We start from the raw sequence: 19,795 nt of genomic DNA, 5'->3' as shown, positions 1-19,795 counted from the left end.
TGGGACAATGATCTTCCGCCTGCTCTGTGGATTTGCGGGGTTTCGGTCATACAGGAACTCTCATTTAAATCTGTTAGATAAAAGGATCACCACTCTGCCCCGTTTGGAGGGGCCAGAAGACCACAACTGGCTTGGAAACCATCAAGATTGCATTCTAGGTATATCTTCGAAAAGCGAATTGGTCTCTTGCAGTAGACTAATGTCACTGCCTGATTTCTCCAAGAGGGACAAGGCAGCCACCCTTTTAGTGGGATTATACTGGCTGTGAACATTGAGGCTTGTTCCCTTTAGTTCCAGGAAAGTTAGTTGGGGAGGTGACACTTAGTGGGACATCCCTCATCGAAGCAATAGCAGTGTAGCTGGTGGGCGCGTTAGGATGGGGCGGTCCGCTCTCTAGAGCCCCATGGCACCAGCAAAAATGCTGGATGTGCAAAAGAGTGAACACTAACATAAAGCATCCCTAAAAAACAATATTAACAAAAATGACAATCTTAGCAACTCCATTATCTATGGTAGATAAAATGTTGAGCGTAGACAGCTGTCTTGAGGTGGCCACACAAAGTCATATGGGAGCTAGTAGCCCTCTGCCACCATAGGCCGTAAGGGAATAGAGTGCTGCATTAATACCGAAGGGGAGAGCCAGTTATTGCGGAAAATCCTGCCGGAAAACCCATCACTTCTCGCGGCCCCCGTTGGGGGGGAGCCGCTCGTGCAGGGAGGCTTGTGGATTGTAAAGCCTCTGGACTTTGGAACCCTACGCCTATTGCGGGACTGTGAGGAGCAGCATGCTGAGCGGCTGGTGATCGGCCGCAGCTGGTCCTCTTCCCGCCCTTCCTTCCTTCTGTCCGGATAAAGCTTCTGGTGAAACGCTGCAGTGGGTGCTGCATTAATACCAAAGGGGAGAGCCAGTTATTGCAGAAAATCCTGCCGGAAAACCCATCACTTCTCGCGGCACCCGCTGCGCGGGAGCCGCTCGTGCAGGGAGGCTTGTGGATTGTAAAGCCTCTGGACTTTGGAACCCTACGCCTATTGCGGGACTGCGAGGACCAGCATGCTGAGCAGCTGGTGATTGGCCACAGCTGGTCCTCTTCCCGCCCTTCCTTCCTTCTGTCCGGATAAAGCTTCTGGTGAAACGCTGCAGTGGGTGCTGCATTAATACCGAAGGGGAGAGCCAGTTATTGCGGAAAATCCTGCCGGAAAACCCATCACTTCTCGCGGCCCCCGCTGCGCGGGAGCCGCTCGTGCAGGGAGGCTTGTGGATTGTAAAGCCTCTGGACTTTGGAACCCTACGCCTATTGCGGGTCTGCGAGGACCAGCATGCTGAGCGTCTGGTGATCGGCCGCAGCTGGTCCTCTTCCCGCCCTTCCTTCCTTCTGTCCGGATAAAGCTTCTGGTGAAACGCTGCAGTGGGTGCTGCATTAATACCGAAGGGGAGAGCCAGTTATTGCGGAAAATCCTGCCGGAAAACCCATCACTTCTCGCGGCCCCCGCTGCACGGGAGCCGCTCGTGCAGGGAGGCATGTGGATTGTAAAGCCTCTGGACTTTGGAACCCTACGCCTATTGCGGGACTGTGAGGACCAGCATGCTGAGCGGCTGGTGATCGGCCGCAGCTGGTCCTCTTCCCGCCCTTCCTTCCTTCTGTCCGGATAAAGCTTCTGGTGAAACGCTGCAGTGGGTGTTGCATTAATACCAAAGGGGAGAGCCAGTTATTGCGGAAAATCCTGCCGGAAAACCCATCACTTCTCGCGGCCCCCGCTGCGCGGGAGCCGCTCGTGCAGGGAGGCTTGTGGATTGTAAAGCCTCTGGACTTTGGAACCCTACGCCTATTGCGGGACTGCGAGGACCAGCATGCTGAGCAGCTGGTGATCGGCCGCAGCTGGTCCTCTTCCCGCCCTTCCTTCTGTTATTTAGACCCCTCCCCTTCCGCGAACGCGGAACGCGCGCGGGCGGGCCCCTCTTGCGTATTAACTCCGGTGGGACACAAAAACTGTATGTACTGTAAAATGTCCTATTGATTACGTGTGTTGAGTCCCATTGTTGAGCTAGTGCTAATAGGATGGCCACTCGTGAAAGCAGGAGTAAGGCCGCAAAGGGGGGGAGACAGTTAACAGGTACTCTTGATAACTTCATTACTAGAGCCAACTCTGTAATAGATCAAGGTATAATTTTGATGGAAAAAAGAGTGTCCTTGGATCTAGAAGCAGCCAGAAGAATGTCACAGGACCCTGCAATGACCAAAAGATCATCCCTGGGCCAAATAGCTTCTGCCAGAACCCCGGACCACACTGACCGCCCAGTCCCTATTGTATTAATTGCAGATGTGCACCACACTCCTAGCTCACATTCCGAGATATCTAATGTTGCACAAGCACCAACGTATCAACCCAATGACTCTACAAGCCTTTCAGGGCCAGTTGTGGGGGACGAAAACCTAACTGAAATCTTGGAGCGGGAGGACCAGGGAGACAAGGCCAATAAAAGACAATTACGTAGGAGACGGGAGGGCGCTATATCGAAACGGAAACGCCCGACAGCACCTGCACCGGCCCATATTAGTAAAAAAGCTAAAGTTACCAAAGCACAGGAGAATAGGGACACTGCAAATAAAAAGGGGGAGGAACTAGGTGTAACACTACAGGCAGCACAAAGCGGGCATAACGAGGCTGACGTCCCAACCGTTGTCAATCTAGATATAACAGAAGAAACCCAGGACTCTCTACTTTGAGATGAGCGGGGAGACAGTAGAGCTGGGTTGATAGATGAGGGGACTGTAAACCTGCTAAAGAACATGGAGGAAATGTTTAAAAAATTCCTAACCCCATTGGAAACGAGACTGACACGGATAGAAAATCAACTACTAGAGGTAGAGAAAAGTATTATAACTCTGGCAAGCCTCAGTATAGTTGGCTTACCCTTGAAACCTCCCGAGGGCACTGCACCAATAGTACCAACATCTGATATGACTATACCCCAACCCGCTACACAGGGTACTAGTAAAAATAAGAAAAATGCTTCTGTGGTAAATCCAGCAAGGTCTGACGTAATAGCTAAAGAAATCCCAGCACAGAACAACAAAGATAACAAAACCAACCAGCAGGACCAGAAAGGGCATCTGATTGAGAGAAAACCAAGGGGAGGTTACATTAATCTCCCACCAGATGTCAGCAACTACGTAATTGTTCTGACAGGGGTCCCTGAGCTAGGTAGCCAACATGAAGAATGCTTTTGGACACTTTAAAATAAAGTATCTTATTGGCTAAACGAAAACAGGCCCCTTCCCACACATATAAAAAGCAAAATTTTAATGGTACGAAGGGTTCCCTGGATAGGGCCCACAAGAAAAACAGTAAGTGGTGACTGTGTGGTAATCAACTTTGAAGACCCAAGAACTGTGCCTATGGGATTCCGAAGGAGGGAACTCCTCAATTGAAACTAGACCTCTTTCGTTCTTTTATCCTCCCAGGATGCATCCTGATGGCGGCGGAAGCTGGACTAGGGTCCATTATCATGCTAGGAGTGGGACACTGGATAGGGGCCTGACTAACCCAAACCAATGGGCAGGGGCACCTACCTTTAATAGATTCAGCTGTTTAGATGCAGTTTATTGACTGAAGTCAGCCATGGGTTGTGCATCTAGTACCAAAGGCAGATCATATACTTTGAGCCCCATGCCCAATCACGACCATGGGAAAGGATACATAGAAGATCTTAGTGCCCTTAGAAGTGAGGGAGAAGCCACGGCAGCTAGTGGCCAGGGGAAGGGACTACAGAACCCACACATACACGCATCGGAACACTTAAATTGTGCATCCATACAGGAAGAGCGAATAGAACCCCTGGAAGGACAGATCCCCTTGGGGGAGCCCTCTGTGGGAATCATAACTCAAGGCACTAGGGCATCAAATTTGGGACTGTCACCCATGAGAAACAGCAATGACGAGACCCTGAAATTAATATCATGGAACATAGCCGGTGTAACAAAGAATTTGAGGGATCCCGATTGGGCTAAGTACATTGATTCTGTTGATTTTTGCCTTCTCCAAGAATCATGGGCACTTTATACGCCACATAGGGTAGGCTACAAGTCTTTTGGAATTGGTGCTACCCCTTCTACAAGGGGAAGAACATCAGGCGGTTTAATCACCTGGGGTAGAGTAACGCTAAGGATTAAGGTAGAAATTATAGACACTAGCTCACTGGATATACTGGCACTAAAAATCACAACTAGTGAGCGTAAATCACTCTATCTAATCAATGTCTATAATAGACCTGCCCCAGCCTACAAGGAACCACTAACTCTGACAAAGCTGGATTCCTTTTTAAGTAGAACAGTTGATAAGGAACCGATCATTTTAGCTGGTGACCTAAACTGCAATTATGAACCAATCCCAGGGCTGAGTGATGTTTTTGACGAAGAAGACCAGGCAAATAATATTCCATCGCTGGACAACAATGACTCTACACTGCACAGTCTTGGCAGTCCAATTAGCAAAGTTGTCCGCGGAACATGGTCTAAGGGCCTGTAATGGTCGTCTCCCGTCTGATGCGATAAAAAAAGCCACATTTCATAGGAACAGTTGCAAAAGCAACCTAGTCTTTGTAATTGTTTCATTGTCAATCTGGCAAAATATGATTGACCTAGAGGTGAAGGACAGGATAGAGAGCGACCATTATCCCTTGGAACTACATCTAGAAGCACGTTTGGTAGTAGGGGCTGGGAGTGTAAAGACAACCGATTCACATAGCGGCCAATGTGATGAGATTTTCGTTAGTAACAACAGACGAGCTCTAAAATGGTCCCACATACTGGAACATGGCGATACTCTTGCAGAAATTTACCGACATTTTGCAAGTGCATTGTCGACTTTCCTAAATTCACCATCCAAGGCAGCTAACCCTGGTCGTTTTATTGCTCTCCATAACGAGCTTTTCAAAACCCTGAAACTCCTAGTCACTAAATTACCAAAAAAGAACTACCAGAAATCTCAGAATCTGTCTCATGGTAAAACTTGGTTTGATAAAACATGTAGACAGCATAAAGCAAGTCTCCTATTGGCGATCAAAACTAAATCTTCGGACCATGTCAGGTTGGCAAGGAAAGCATACAAAGAGGTGCAGGTCGCTTCAAGGAAAACTTGGGAGGAGAAAAATTGGGCGGACTGCTGGTAGCCGTAAAGGCCAAGGATAACATAGGCTACTGGAGGTTAGTTGCCAATGGGAACCATGAAGGGAGAATTGTCAAAGATGTTTATCTTGATGAAGTGACGTGGGTCAATCATTTTACTACTCTCTATAAAAAATATGATGATACCACTAATGTAACCAGTGAGGAGGTTCCATGGTCTACACCAGGGGTACTCATAGTACGGCCCGCAGGCCGCCAGCGGCCCGGCAAGCCTTCCTTGGCGGCCCGCGGACCTTGCAGCCATCCTACCTGTGTCTTTTTTAATTTTTTTTTTGAAAGAGTGTCCTGTGTCCGCAAACACTGCCGGTGGCAGGAGCGCTCTATGCGGCTGGGCGAATCCAAGCAAGGTCAGAGCGGAGATGCAGGGGCGCCAAGAGGTGAAACATATCAAAGCCTCATTAACGAGTAAGTGGTCTTTTAAAGACCTGTGAAGTACTCGGGTGCGGCCTGGAAGCTGTCTTGTCTCAGCCCCGGCTGACACACACGCACCCAGTCAAAAGGGAATCCCTGGGTAAACACTCACTCCTGCGATTACAGGCCAGTCACTCATAAGAATTTAATAAATGCTAAATTTCCACACTAAAATTGAACGTTCACAATCTTTTTAATAAAACTTAAAGTTTACACAGAAATGATTTAAAAATTCAAAGAAACTTTGAACAAGTACAATAAAAAAACAATTATTCATGGCAATTCGTAAAATATCATAAAAAATTCATCATAGACATAAAGACAAATACCATTTCATTTATCTAACTAAATACATCACAAACAACTTGAAAAGCAATTATGACACTCAACAAAATTTGATACAAGAAAAAACCCCTTTATACTATGGCCTATAGATTCCTTTGCCACAATTTTAATTAGATCCAATGGTCCTTATTATGTATATACACGGTACAGTCAATAGTATCGGCAGCATGTGGATATCTATTGCTCCCTAGACCCTCCTTGGATTCTACAAGGAAATATTAATGCGTCGACGCGTTTCGGTGCTGTGGACACTTGATTCTGTAGCACCTTCTTCAGGACTGCCGTTTCTTTGGGGTCACCGGCATCTAGAAAATATTGATTAACACCCTCGCTCTGGATATATGGGGAGAAAAACAGGGTATCACTATTCTGTGATAAAATGTGACACAGTTTTTATTCTAGTTGATCTCATCCCCGTATCCCTTTGGTACCATGGGACTTTTATTTAATTCATTATCAGCATTTCAGTATATCTCTAACCTCTGCTTCCAATTATATTTGGAGATCAAGGGCTATTATGTTTTTTTCGTCTTTCATAATGCGGGAACCCTTATTCTCCCAAGGCATATGATTACCATCAATGCTGATCATATATCTAGTACATACATCACAAAGGAAGAAATTTAGGACATTTTTTCTAGGTTTTTCTATTCCTCCGTTTCTTCTTTAGTGTGGAAAAATAGGCCATCTGTGGGGCTATATTCTTACATGATATGGGTTCACTTGACCTGCGAACAATTCCTTGTTTCATTCATGCATGCTCTTACCTACTGGGAATTAGAGAGTACACCTTCGGGTATTTCTTAGATTTATCCCCTCAGTTCCACACTTCCCATTCGAGGTGAACTTCTTCCTAATACAGTGATATAAGGACTCGTAAGTATCTTTGTATTTTGCCCCCTCTCCCTTCTGTTAATATCATTAGAGAGGGGATCGATTACCTTCTTGCTCAGATGAGTCCGAATGTTTAAGGGTTCTTTTCCACATCCCTGTGGCTTTATTGAGGCGCTTCTTTTTCGTCTGTCTCTTTTTCTATCTAAGTGAGGAATTATAATTATCAAGATATAACTATCGTATAAAATGACCTCTCTACCCTCCTAAAGGGGTTTCTGTCTCTTACTTTTTTACATTTTCAACCACATTTATCATTCTCTTACCTAAAAACGTTTTAAAATTTCTCGTGGACGGGCATAATATCCGCGTTTTTCCGTGAGTCAACTTGATATGTTCTGTTGGAGAAACAAAATATATATATATGTGTATACGCACCCGCTTGTATATCGGTTAATCATTTCTCTATCTTAGTTTTTACATCCCGCTTTAAGCCCTTTCACCACTTTTAAACTATTATTTTACTCGCTAACGGCTTGGCCGGGATATTACAGACAGCCTCTAATCCATGACTAAATCGTACCTGATACCGGGGGGTTACTGATGGGTGGAGCCAGTTATTTACTCGCTGGTAGCAGGTTATCGATATTATTAGCGGCTTTTTCCCAGTAAACTACCGATTACTGTTGGATGGAGCATATCTCACCATATAGACCGGAGCCATCCCCCCTCCGCTTTTGTGTCCTGTGCCTGTTTCTAGTGCGTGACATAAACCATAAGTCTAACGTTAGGCGTTCATTATTTCTTTCTACTTGTGGGCAAGGGTCCCGACTCCCTATCTACATTGGACAATCCCTTACTCTTACCTCGTCTCTTTGCCGGTAGCGTTTCTGCCTCGTCCTCGTCCCGTTTCTATTTTGAGGTGCCGGGCGCGCTATATTTAAACCCATTTTAATTCTGACAATTGTATTCAGCTGATGCCTGCGCGTGCGCGTTCTCACTCCAGTCATTCGTTTATTCGGTCGCCATCTTGGAGTGGTGATTTTTTGGGGGAAAAACCGCTATTCTCCTAAGTATTAGGGATTCAGGTGCATAGGTTTATCATTGATAGATACCTATTATTTATTTATTCTATTCAAGATTTGTCCTGCATTAAAGATCTATTTTTGATTTCCGCTATGTCCGGGATATTTCTAATTTTCTCCATTGATGGTCATATACGTTACCATTGGATTTACTCTATATAGGATTTTAGCGCATGGAGCTTAAACTGTTGTCCGTATTGATCAAGTACGGACCAGTTTAGACATTTATTATAATAGTATGTGGTCCACCTAAATTTATCATTCTATTATCTTCTGGATACTATCGCCTCGTCTTTCCCTTTTCATTTGAATATTTATTTGTTTGGTGTATAAACCTATTCCTCGTTGCTCTACTTCATATTGATTGTCTTATCGCAATCCTATTTTAGTGGATTTACTGTTATTGGGACATCATTTCAGGCACGTATTATTCTGTTTAACTTGTTTGATATTTGTCACAGGTTGTATCTCTTTTCTGTTTCCCGCCGAGGAATTGCTTATATCAAGGTTTCCCACTCTTCTCTAGAATTCAAACCACTTTTGATGGTATTGAACTTAATCATGAACCATTGTTCTTGCTGTTTCCTCCTTTTTCTACTATCCCCTAGTCTAGTTTGTTCCCTGATTCTTTCTAAGATAACCCATCTTAGATCTTTCTCATTGTGTCCCTGTTCTCTCCAGTGACACACACGCACGCCAGGTTAGGTGACAGAGGGAGGGAGACACAGGGTTGCCTGCTTGTTGCATCCTTTTCCCATCAATAACCTCACATTTATTGCTGAGTGACAAAGGCAAGAAGTAAAAAAGCAGAAAATAAACATGGGTTTTAGTTTTTTTTTTTTTTATTTGTAAAGTTTTATATAGCGCGAACAAGATCCCGAAGGATATCAGAGCGCTTTACAATAGGTTGGCATTTCCTCGTCATAATCCAAGTATTTAAAATACCAATTGCATTGAATTAGTGAGCTTTACAATGCTCTTCCGCCTTCCTGTCTCAACTTAACACAATTTAAGATGTTAGGAAAGCTAATATTTCCCAAATGCTAGATGTGCACATTAATTAAGTGGACAAAAACGTAAATATATAGCCTAAAAACAATTTTATTGAAAATGACATTTCCATACCTGAACAACAGTAACGATTTCTGTTACTATAATTCTAAAAGAGTAATATGAAATGCATTAAAACATGTCTTGAACCAATGCTAAACCTAAGCCAAACACAAACCCGTGCCTTTGTGTTTATAAAATAGAATATTTCATAGTGAAAGTATTACATTTTAACACTTTCGGTATGTATTTAGGGTACCGATTTTGTATTTCTATATCCCATTACGGCAAACCGCCCGGTTATTTTTTCTGAACACACAAGCAGATATTTTTAGGTTTCGTGAAATTCAAGCTTAATGAAGTCCTCTGCATTACTCATGTTTTAGCATTGTTCACTTAAAACCATGAGTAATATCAAGATCGCTCAGACTTTAGGTTGAGTATTGATACTTAGGAGCTTGGTGCCCAATCTGATTTTCCCACTCAGATTTGTTCCTCTGGTACCTTCTTGGATCCAAACTTCTACAATAGACCAGTGGTGTTGCAGAAATATGCAGAAGCTTAGCGCTGTCTTCCCCTGCTGAATCACACCACCCCCGTGCACCACAACACTTTAAGGTGGGTGACTAAGTAGTTCCAGGATATCAGACTAAAGCACACTAGTGAGATCAGTTTTCGGGTGTAGACGTGCAGTCGGTACATTTAAATACTGGCCACCACCAGCTGCCTCGTCTCTGGCAATATCAAGGCCTAAAAATGTGTTTGAAAATATCCACTGTAAATTACAAAGAAAATGTGGGGACTATTTGAGGAAGCTGTAGCCTTTTTTAGTTGTTTATCCAAATGAAACGGCTAGGTTATAGTAATACGATGGTCAAAAACCGATTTAATAATATTTACCTCGTAAACTACTACTATCAGTGCTATCAGAGCTATTTATGAAGAATGGAACTCTGGTTGCAGGGGCTGACAAACTGTCGTCTGGAGTCCTTCAATCCCCCTTAAACAGGCTAACTAACACCCTTGTGTCAGCTCCATCTTTCTCATTGTTTTTCTTGATGCCATGCTCTCTTCTTCTTTCTCTTTCCCTCTCACTTGTCCACATATCCTTTTCTGTATCTATTCCTTTCTCCACTCTCCTCAATCTTTCCATAAATTCAATTCTCTTTCTCCCTTTCTCGCTTCTGCTTCTTTCTCTAGCTGACTCTTTCACCATCTCTCCTTGTTTCTTCTCCCTTATCATATATTCCAGCCATGACTCATCTTCCACCAATCTCTCATCTATCCACTCTCTTGCTCTGCCCAGTTCTTCTTTCCATGCCCCTACTCCGTATTTTCCTCTATTCTATATCATCTTCTCTAACTGTTTCCTCTTTCTACCTCCCTCCCTCTGCTTTTCCCTCTGTCCCATCCTTGCTCACACCGCCCCCCCATCTCTCCCCTCCCCTCTATGCAATCCCTCCATCTCTCCCTTCCTTTCTCTCACTCACTGACCTCTCTGATCTGTCCCTTACTCTCTCTTTTCTGTCAATGCCTCTTCCCCCACCCATCCTCTTTCGGGCACAATCACTCTATCCCATCCTAACTTGCAGTGTCCCCCTTCCCGTCCTCCCCTTGATTCCATTCTCTCTCTCTGTCCCCACCATCTTCTCTATCACATTGTTTCGCTCTCAACCTCTCTTTTTGTTCAATTCCATCTCCTTTATCCCACCCTGTCTCTCTGACCACTCCCCTAATTTCCATCTTTTTTGCTCCCTCCCTTTTTCCCCCCCTCTATTAAATTGTCTCTGGGCCCACTCCGGTCTTCTCTCACACATTCTCTTACTGTCCTTCCCTTCAATCCCGTTCTTTCTTGCTGTCCCTTTTTTTCATTTTTGGCTTTATCCCTTTAACCACCCCTCATTCCCCTCCACTCTTCTCTGTTCCACCCTCTCAATCTCTGTGCCTTATTTCATCCTTTCCTTCGAGCCCAGTAGTCTCCATCATTTAACTAAGGAGCTACTGGCAGCTCCTCAGCACCCTAGAAGCAGCTCTCAGAAATAAGGCCAAGCTAGTAACTAATTCAGTGGGTTTGTGCATGCGGGTAGCGGGTAGCTGTACACACAGAAAAGAGTCAGGAGCAGCAGATGTCGTGAAGAAGGTATCTTTATTCCAAGTAAGGAGTCCACTTCCCGCCAGTCCTTCCTCCAGAGTGTCTCCGCTCCAACTGATGGAGTTGGATTAGAAACCATGGAGAAAGAACTTCGAAGACTGGACGCAGGACAGATAGAAACATGTTATTGTATATAATTAACATACAGACATGAGCCCCTTGGAGTGAATCCATAATTACTCCGGTCGGACACAGAAAACCTCATCACCACCCCCAGATTTAAGAAAACCCGCTCAGGCGGAAGACGCTTTTCAGTCCAAACCGCACGTCTTTGGAACTCGCTCCCCCGCGACCTGAGACTAGAAACACGGTATCTTCACTTCAGGAAGCGGCTTAAAACTCATCTTTTTCCCCAATGATTCACGCCCACTCTAAACATTGACCCCCTGCCCCCCCCTTTCCTTTTTTAACCGTCCTGAACTGGCCCAAACCAAAGAGATAGGGTGCCTAGCGCTGGGATACCTTATGGTGACTATGCGCTCTACAAAAATAAATAATAATAATAATAATAACAGGAGTAGAAGGACTAGACCACACTACAGCATTTTAAAGCAGGCAGGAGTGGTATCCAGCCCAACCAACAGAGGGAGGGAAGGAGACAGAGGGAAGGGGATGGAGGGAGGGAGACAGAGGTGGGAGGGAGACAGAGGGAGAGAGAGGCAGACAGAGGGAGGGAGAGAGAGACAGAGAGTGAGGCAGACAGAGGGAGGGAGACAGACGGAGGGAGGGGGAGACAGAGGGAGGGATACAGATGGTGGCAGACAGAGGAGACAGAGGGAGGGAGACAGAGAGAGGGAGGGAGAGACAGAGGGAGGAGGGTGACTGAGGGAGGGTGACAGAGGGAGGGTGACAGAGGGAGGGTGACAGAGGGAGGGTGACAGAGGGAGGGAGACAGACGGAGACAGACAGAGGGAAGGAGACAGAGGGAGACAAAGGTAGACAGGTAGAGGGAGACAGAGGGAGGGAGACAGGGAGGGAGGGAGACAGGGAGGTAGGGGGAGACAGGTGGAGGGAAGGGCAGAGGGAGGGAGGGGGAGAGAGAGGGAGGGAAACAGAGGGAGGGAGAGAGAGGGAGGGAGATAGAGAGAGAGAGGAGGGTGACAGAGGGAAGGAGACAGAGGGAGAGTGAGACAGAGGGAGAGTGAGACAGAGGGAGGGAGACAGAGGGAGGGAGGGAGACAGAGAGAGGGAGGGAAACGGAGGGAGGGAGACAGACAGAGGGAGGGAGACAGAGAGAGGAGGGTGGCAGAGAGAAGGAGACAGAGGGAGACAGAGGGAAAGAGGGAGACCGAGGGAGAGAGGGAGACAGAGGGAAGGAGGGAGACAGAGGGAGGGAGACAGACAGAGGGAGGGAGGCAGACCGAGGGAGGGAGGCAGACCGAGGGAGGGAGGCAGACCGAGGGAGGGAGACAGACAGACATAGGGAGACAGACAGACAGAGGGAGACAGACAGAGGGAGACAGACAGAGGGAGACAGACAGAGGGAGGGAGACAGAGGGAGGGAGACAGAGGGAGGGAGACAGAGGGAGACAGTCAGACTGAGGGTGACAGAGGGTGGGTGAGAGAGAGAGAAAGAGGCGTGTGTGTGTGTGTCGAGACTGGTGGCTCAGTGGACGAAGGCGTCCGCTGCAGGGACCTGTGTTCAACCTCATGGTCACAGTTTTTTTTGCTCTAGCCCCGCCCCCTCCCCCTGACCCCGCCCCCACCAGTGCGGCCCTCGGACACAAACCACACTGTAAATTTGGCCCCCGAGAGAAAGTTTGTGAGTACCCATGGTCTACACCTTCTGGCGATAGTATGGACTTTACTTTAGAGGAAACTGTGGCAGCTATCAATTCTGTGAAAAATGTTAAATCACCTGGCTTAGACAAAATCCCTGGGGATCTATACAAACATCAATCAATCAATCAATCACTGCATTTATATAGCGCACTACTCACCCGGAGGGTCTCAAGGCGCTAGGGGAGGGGGGGGTCCGCTACTGCTCGAACAGCCAGGTCTTGAGCTGCTTCCTGAAGGCGAGGTGGTCCTGGGTCAGGCGGAGGTGGGTCGGGAGGGAGTTCCAAGTCTTGGCGGCCTGATAGGAGAAGGACCTTCCCCCTCTGGTGGCTCTTCGGAAGCGGGGGACGGCGGCGAGGGCGTGGCCGGTCGATCGAAGCTGGCGTGTGGGAGCGTAGAAGTTGAGGCGGCTGTTGAGGTATCCTGGGCCTTGGTTGTGTAGGGCTTTGTGTGCGTGGGTGAGGAGACGGAAGGTGATTCTCTTGTTGACCGGGAGCCAGTGCAGGTCTCTCAGGTGTCCGAAGATGTGGCTGCGACGGGGGATGTCCAGGATGAGTCGTGCTGAGGCGTTCTGGATCCGCTGGAGTCTCTTCTGGAGTTTGGCGGTGGTACCGGCGTAGAGAGAGCTGCCGTAGTCCAGACGGCTGGTGACGAGGGCCTGGGTGTCCGTCTTCCTGGTCTCGGTGGGGATCCACCGGAAGATCTTACGTAGCATGCGCAGGATGTTGAAGCATGACGAGGAGACGGCGTTGATTTGTCTGGTCATGGAGAGGGAGGAGTCCAGGATGTAGCCCAGGTTGCGTGCGTGGTCTGTTGGTTTGGGTGCGCTGCCCAGGGCGGGGGGCCACCAGGAGTCGTCCCAGGCGGAGGGTGAAGATCCCAGGATGAGGACTTCCGTCTTGTCCGAGTTCAGTTTCAGGCAACTGTTCATCATCCACTTGGCAACGTCTGTCATCCCTTCGTGTAGGTTGGCTCTGGCGGTGGTGGGGTCGTTGGTGAGGGAGAGGATCAGCTGGGTGTCGTCGGCGTAGGAGATGATGTTGAGGTTGTGTTGGCGAGCGATGGCTGCGAGGGGGCTCATGTAGACGTTGAAGAGGGTTGGGCTGAGCGAGGAGCCTTGAGGAACGCCGCAGATGACTTTGGTGGCTTCTGATCTGAACGGGGGGAGGCGGACTCTCTGTGTCCTTCCGGCGAGGAAGGAGATGATCCACTCCAGTGCCTTCTCCTGGATTCCGACGTTGCTGAGGCGCTGCACTAGGGTGCGGTGGCAGACAGTGTCGAAGGCCGCAGAGAGGTCTAGGAGGATGAGGGCCGCTGTTTCTCCGTTGTCGGGCACCTTACATTAATCATTTGTGTAACACACTGTCTTGTAGTGTAGAATTCCCTGAAAGCTGGAGGGGAGCTGAGATTGTTTTAATTTTTAAAAAGGGTGACAGGTCGGAACCCTCTAATTACCGACCAATCAGCCTAATGGATATCCTACAGAAAATCTATTCTAGGCATATTTTAATCCGTGTTAACCTGTGGTTGGAAGATAACTCGGTCCTTACCAAGTTCCAAGCTGGGTTTAGGAATAAAGTAAGCACCATTGACCAAGTCTTTAGATTCTGCTGCCTTTATTGGAAATACGTTCATATTAAAAAGGGACATTTGTATGTCGCCTTTGTTGACCTCAGGGCAACTTTCGATCTAGTGCCACGAGATCTTTTATGGAGGGCACTTCATAAGGCAGGGCTACCCAACAGTCTGTTAGTTCAGATAATTGGGCTACACGCCAAGAACTTCGCCCAAGTAAGATGGGGACCAAATGGGGAACTGACCCAGAATATACCCATTGAGCGTGGGGTGAGCCAAGGCTGCGTTTTGGCCCCCACTTTATTTTCCATCTTTGTGAATGACATTCCTGCCCACTTGGAGGGTTGTATAAACGACTCACCAAAATTAAATGGGGAAAGGGTACCCGCGCTATTATTCGTGGATTATACCATTTTAATTTCCCAAACTAAGAAAGGCTTACATACACTATTACATTCTTTTAGTGAGTATTGCAACAAAAAAGGGTTGGAAATTAATACCCAAAAAACTAAATGTATGGTCCTAAATCCCATTAAACCGGATAAAGGTCACTTATCATTAAATGGTCAAAGACTAGAATTTGTTGAAAACTTTTCCTACTTGGGGGTTACACTCGACTCCAAATTCACGTGAAGACCCCAAATTGAGAAAAGTAAATTATTATTCATCCAGAACACCATACCCATCTTGAAGAAGCAGGGTGCAAGTACCAGCAAAGCCGTGTCACCAGCACTCGAACTGTTTAAATTTAAAGTTCAACCTGCTGCCCTTTATGGTGCTGAGATTTGGGGGCCAATGTCAAAGGACGTGTTTATGACTTCCGATAACAAACTTATGAGAAGTCTTGGAAGGGTTCCAAAAGGCACTCCCCTAGTACCACTTCAGTTGGTCCTAAATGTTAGAAGAACTGACCACTATTCTGTTATCCGACCGCTAATGTTCTGGGTAAGACTTTGGCAAACACCAGAACTGCTTGATTACAAAAATGGGATTAAAGAGGTAATGGATATGGATGGATCAAATTCTAATGTTTGGTTAAAACATGTTAGGATGTGGTTAACTAAGATAGGCCTTTTACAATTTTGGGAGAATCCGGAAAGGTTGCCATACGGCTAAAAAAAAATGGTGAAAATGGCCTTTTGGGGTTTCATTAATAATCAAATGTTTAATGTAAATAGCGGTGGGACATTAGTAAATAACTTCTTAAAGTTCAAGGACGAACCATTCTTTGAGAACTTTTTAGATGAAGTAGAGCCCCCGCTAGCTAAAACCCTCTTTTTGAAATTTAGATATGGGAACCTTATGACTAACACAACCTTGGCACGCTGGTCTAGAAGGGGTAATATTGTTGAGGACCCCACGACTAGCGAAATATGTACCTTGTGTGAGGGTAACCACAAGGAGGATGACCAGCACATCCTATTCTTCTGTCCAGCCTACATGTTGGCCAGAAGGAAATGGATCAAACCTTTATGTAACCTGTTGGGAATAAGGTCATGCATGGTGGCATTGAGAATGATCAAATCAGATACAACCCAAGTAACTGTATTCAGTGTCAGACGTTTTATGTATTCCATCTACATTGTGCGCAGGAAAAAAGGCCTAAAGCTATAAGGTCGAAATCACTAACCACATGTTCACTCGGTTTTATTTGTTTAATGGTCTAAATGTATGTATTCATATTGTAAAATTTCTCGGCTCCGTATCACATTGCTTATAAGCTAGGCATGTACCATTTTTTCACATTTGTCATTTTTAAATTTACACTGATTTTATTGATAATAACAATAAATTGGTCTATTTAGTGGATCTAATATGCATTTTATTAATGAAATGTACATGTCATGTAAATCTTTTATGGCCAAGTAGTGCCGAAATAAAGATCAATTGAATTGAATAGAGGTGGCCCAGACTGGTACAAGTTACTCCAAAGTGAATCGCAGGTAAGGCAAGTTTCATGAGGCAGGCCCTCTGGTGCCCAAGGTAAATTTAGCTATCACCGCCTAACGTTAATGGGCCCACTCCTCATCACGAGGGCGTGGAGTTTTTGAACGCTTACCCACCTTCCTCCAAGTCAATGTCCTGGGAGGCGCCATTGAGGAGAGCTGGGTCTAGAGTTAAGAGATGGCAAGCACCCGACGGGTCTCTGGAAGCGATTTGATTTTATGAAGCCATCCCTCCCACCAGAAAACCAGTCAAATGGGGTACCCCAAAGCTATCATAAATATCTTTGGAGTGCAGCTAGTCAGGTATAGGTTTGAGGTCCCTTTAGTGCTGGAGAGTGAGAAAGGACATGTCTTGGAAGAGACTGATTGATTGGTCCCGGAACTGGATTGGTTGCTTGGCTCTCGCTTTCCGCAGGATGTCTTCCTTGAGTTTGGAAATCATGTACACAGGCTAGGATATCAGAAAGTTTAGCATTGGGGCCTCCTCGTTGACCCGCCCTGTGTTCTCTGTCTAGCTGGAGAGAGACATCATCTTCCCATTCCAATATGTAATGGAACAGTGCCTGAGTGTACTTCCATATGTCCGAGCCCTCAGAACCCATTAGGGGCCTTTGAAGGTGGATGTTATTGTTGCCTGATTGGTTCTCAAGGTCTTCCACCTGGGTTTTAAGATCAACCTGTTCTTCATTAAGGTGGATAATCACCTGGCACAGCATCTCCACTTTCTTTTCCTTTGCGGTTTCATTGTCTTCCAGGGTAGCAACTCGCCCACAGAGTTAAGGTCGTGCCGCAGGTCTCGCAGTTCCGGAGCGAGATCTTTCTTAAGGGCTTGGATGTCAGTTTTTAGAGCATCAAAGATGGAGGCCAAAAATGCACGGGTCACTGGAGCCTGGTCCGAGTGGCAGGTCTCTTTGTCATCTTCTCTTTAAAGAGATCGTGTCTTTGTCAACTTCCTGTTAAAGAGATCATGTTTTGGAGGGATGTATGATGTTACAACGCATACTTTTACAACGCATACCTTTACAACGCATTTTTTACAACGCAACATTCATTACAACACATTCCATTCCAGCGCATGCCATTACAACGAATTTTTAAAAACGACCTTTACAACACAATCCATTGCAACGCATACTACCTTTACAACGCATACCATTACAACGCATACCATTGCATTGCATGTATGGATAGTGTAGGGGTAAAAATTACTATTCTAACTCCAGGGGGGTACAACAGTAGGGTAAGTGTTGGATAGTGTAGGGGTAAAATTACTATTCTAACTCCAGGCGGTGCAACAGTAGGGTAAGTGTTGGATAGTGTAGGGGTAAAAATTACTATTCTTACTCCGGGGGGTGCAACAGTAGGGTAAGTGTTGGATAGTGTAAGGGTACTATGCAGTGTGATGGTATGCGTTGTAGTGGTATGCGTTGTAGTGTCATGCGTTGTAATGGTTGCGTTGTAATGGCATGCGTTGTAATGGATCTTGCGTTGTAAAAGTTTTGTTGTAATGGTAGCGCGTTGTAAAAGTTGCGTTGTAAAGGTTGTTTCCCGTTTTGGAGATGGCATCTGAAGCCGGGGCTGAAGTAGAGCAGGTGAACATCTCCCTCACTGTCTGGTCACGCTTGTGCTTGGCTGAAGCCCTGATTAGGCACTTCACTGCGAAGCAGGGTCTGGGTGTTCAGGTCTGGGTCATAGATCACTGATGAAGGGTCTAAGCCTCTAATCATGGTTGCTGATCGGGCTAAATAAATAAATGCCAGTGGGCCCTCGTGTGGCAGTGTTTGGCCCAGGATCACCACGCAGAGGAAGGTGCAGCATTGTGCGTTGCCGCAAGCGAGGATATGGAGCGCCATGGGCCCCCCAGGTAACTTGGATGGCAGAGCGCCGCGCAGGCCTCTCTCTCCTTCCCTATGGTCTCCACAGAGTGCTCTAAGGGAAGGTCTGTTTAAGTTGAGGATCCCCCCTTTTCACCGGATCCGCTGTGACAGGTCTTGCAAGCTCATTGGGACCACACTCACCTCCTAGTTAGCATGCATAGTTCAGATGTCCAGTAGCAGCTACCAGGTGCACTGACACTGGGTTGGCATCCACACCTGAGGGAAACCCAGGGGGTCCCAAGCCACCGCCTCAGTCTCTGTGGAGGGTGGTGATCATAACAGTGGCCCCAAATGCTCCCCAGGGCTAGATGGGTGGGGGGCAGGGTCAAACCCCATGTGCTGCTACAGGGACCAGTGCCTGAAAGCTTTGTGCTGTAAGTGTTCTCTCTGTGTTGCAGGCACATGCCAGTAGCCAGCTTCTCCGCCCCTGCTGCAGCGGCCCACGGTCTTAGGGGCAGAGCAGTTCCAATTGGCCTGATGGGCCTCTGATGTAGGGCTAGTGGTGTCGCTGTTGTGCCCAGGATCAGCTTTAGGGGGCTTAGCTGTTCTGTACAGGGGCTGCCAGGCTTGGGATACTGTCCTCTAGTAAGGTGCCCATGCCACTTCCCCTGGTGAGTAGAGGGGTCATGAGGGAGCCTGCATAGCTGAGGTAGGGCTGAGGATGGGCCTTGTAGCACCCCAGATCCGGAGTGAAGGGGCCTATTTATGCAGGCGGGGCTGTCAAGCTCAGGTGGCTGCCATTTTGAAGGCTGTTCGGGCCACTCCGGGAGTTTCTAGCAGTCAAACAGAAGAGCCCGCAGGGTCACACAGGATGGTTGATGGAGGAGCGTGAAACGCAACCTGCCCTGCTGCTGTCTTGGCCAAACCCCCAGAAAATTTAATAAATACATTTAATAAAATGGTACCGTGTACCAACCTGGGTCAGGCGCCTTTGTAAATCTTTATGATTTCTTCCTTCTTTGTTATAGATCGCTCAACCACCTCCCTTTGTTAAGCTGTGAATTAACCTAAGTCTCCTTACCTCAAGTAGTCAGCCACTCCCTCTAAAGGTGAGGGGCTTATCCAAGGCTCCCCCTTCCCTAACAGGAGATTCTAACCACATCCTGGATGGAAAGTTTACCAAACTATCCTTTAGTCCACAGCCTCACTGTTTACCAACTTAATAAAAAGTCTGTCCAACATTGTCCAAGGCATTTCTTGCCTTGTTCAGCCCTACACCTATATGGGAAATGCCAATCTACCCGTTCAGATGCTTTTTCTGCATCTAGTGCCACTACAGTTACTTTTCTTTTTCAAAAAGATGCACAGCTGTTCTGATATTATTGTGTGTCTGGCAATACTTTATGAAACATGAATCATCTGGGTGTATGAGATAGGGGAGGACATTCTCCATATTTGTTCTAAATCTTTGTAAAATTCGGAGGGTCAATGTTTAAAAAAGCTGTTGGTCTATAGGATGAACATCTCCCAGGATCTTTCCCATCGTTATGTATTAAATATATAGGCCCACCTGTATCAATGAATTTTGTATGCACAAACAGGCCGATTTGTAAAAAAG

At 46.7% G+C, this 19,795-nt stretch overlaps 1 protein-coding gene across 1 annotated transcript in view; it reads left to right on the top strand.

The window, feature by feature from the left end:
* CDKL4 (cyclin dependent kinase like 4) overlaps positions 1 to 19,795 on the top strand; it is an 843,500-nt gene that overhangs the window by 62,080 nt on the left and 761,625 nt on the right. The window lies entirely within an intron of this gene.

This window comes from Lissotriton helveticus, chromosome 10 (genome assembly GCF_964261635.1).
Source record: "Lissotriton helveticus chromosome 10, aLisHel1.1, whole genome shotgun sequence".
NCBI lineage: Eukaryota > Metazoa > Chordata > Amphibia > Caudata > Salamandridae > Lissotriton > Lissotriton helveticus.
Note: the sequence above shows the minus strand (reverse complement) of the source record. Positions and strands in the feature narration are given on the sequence as shown.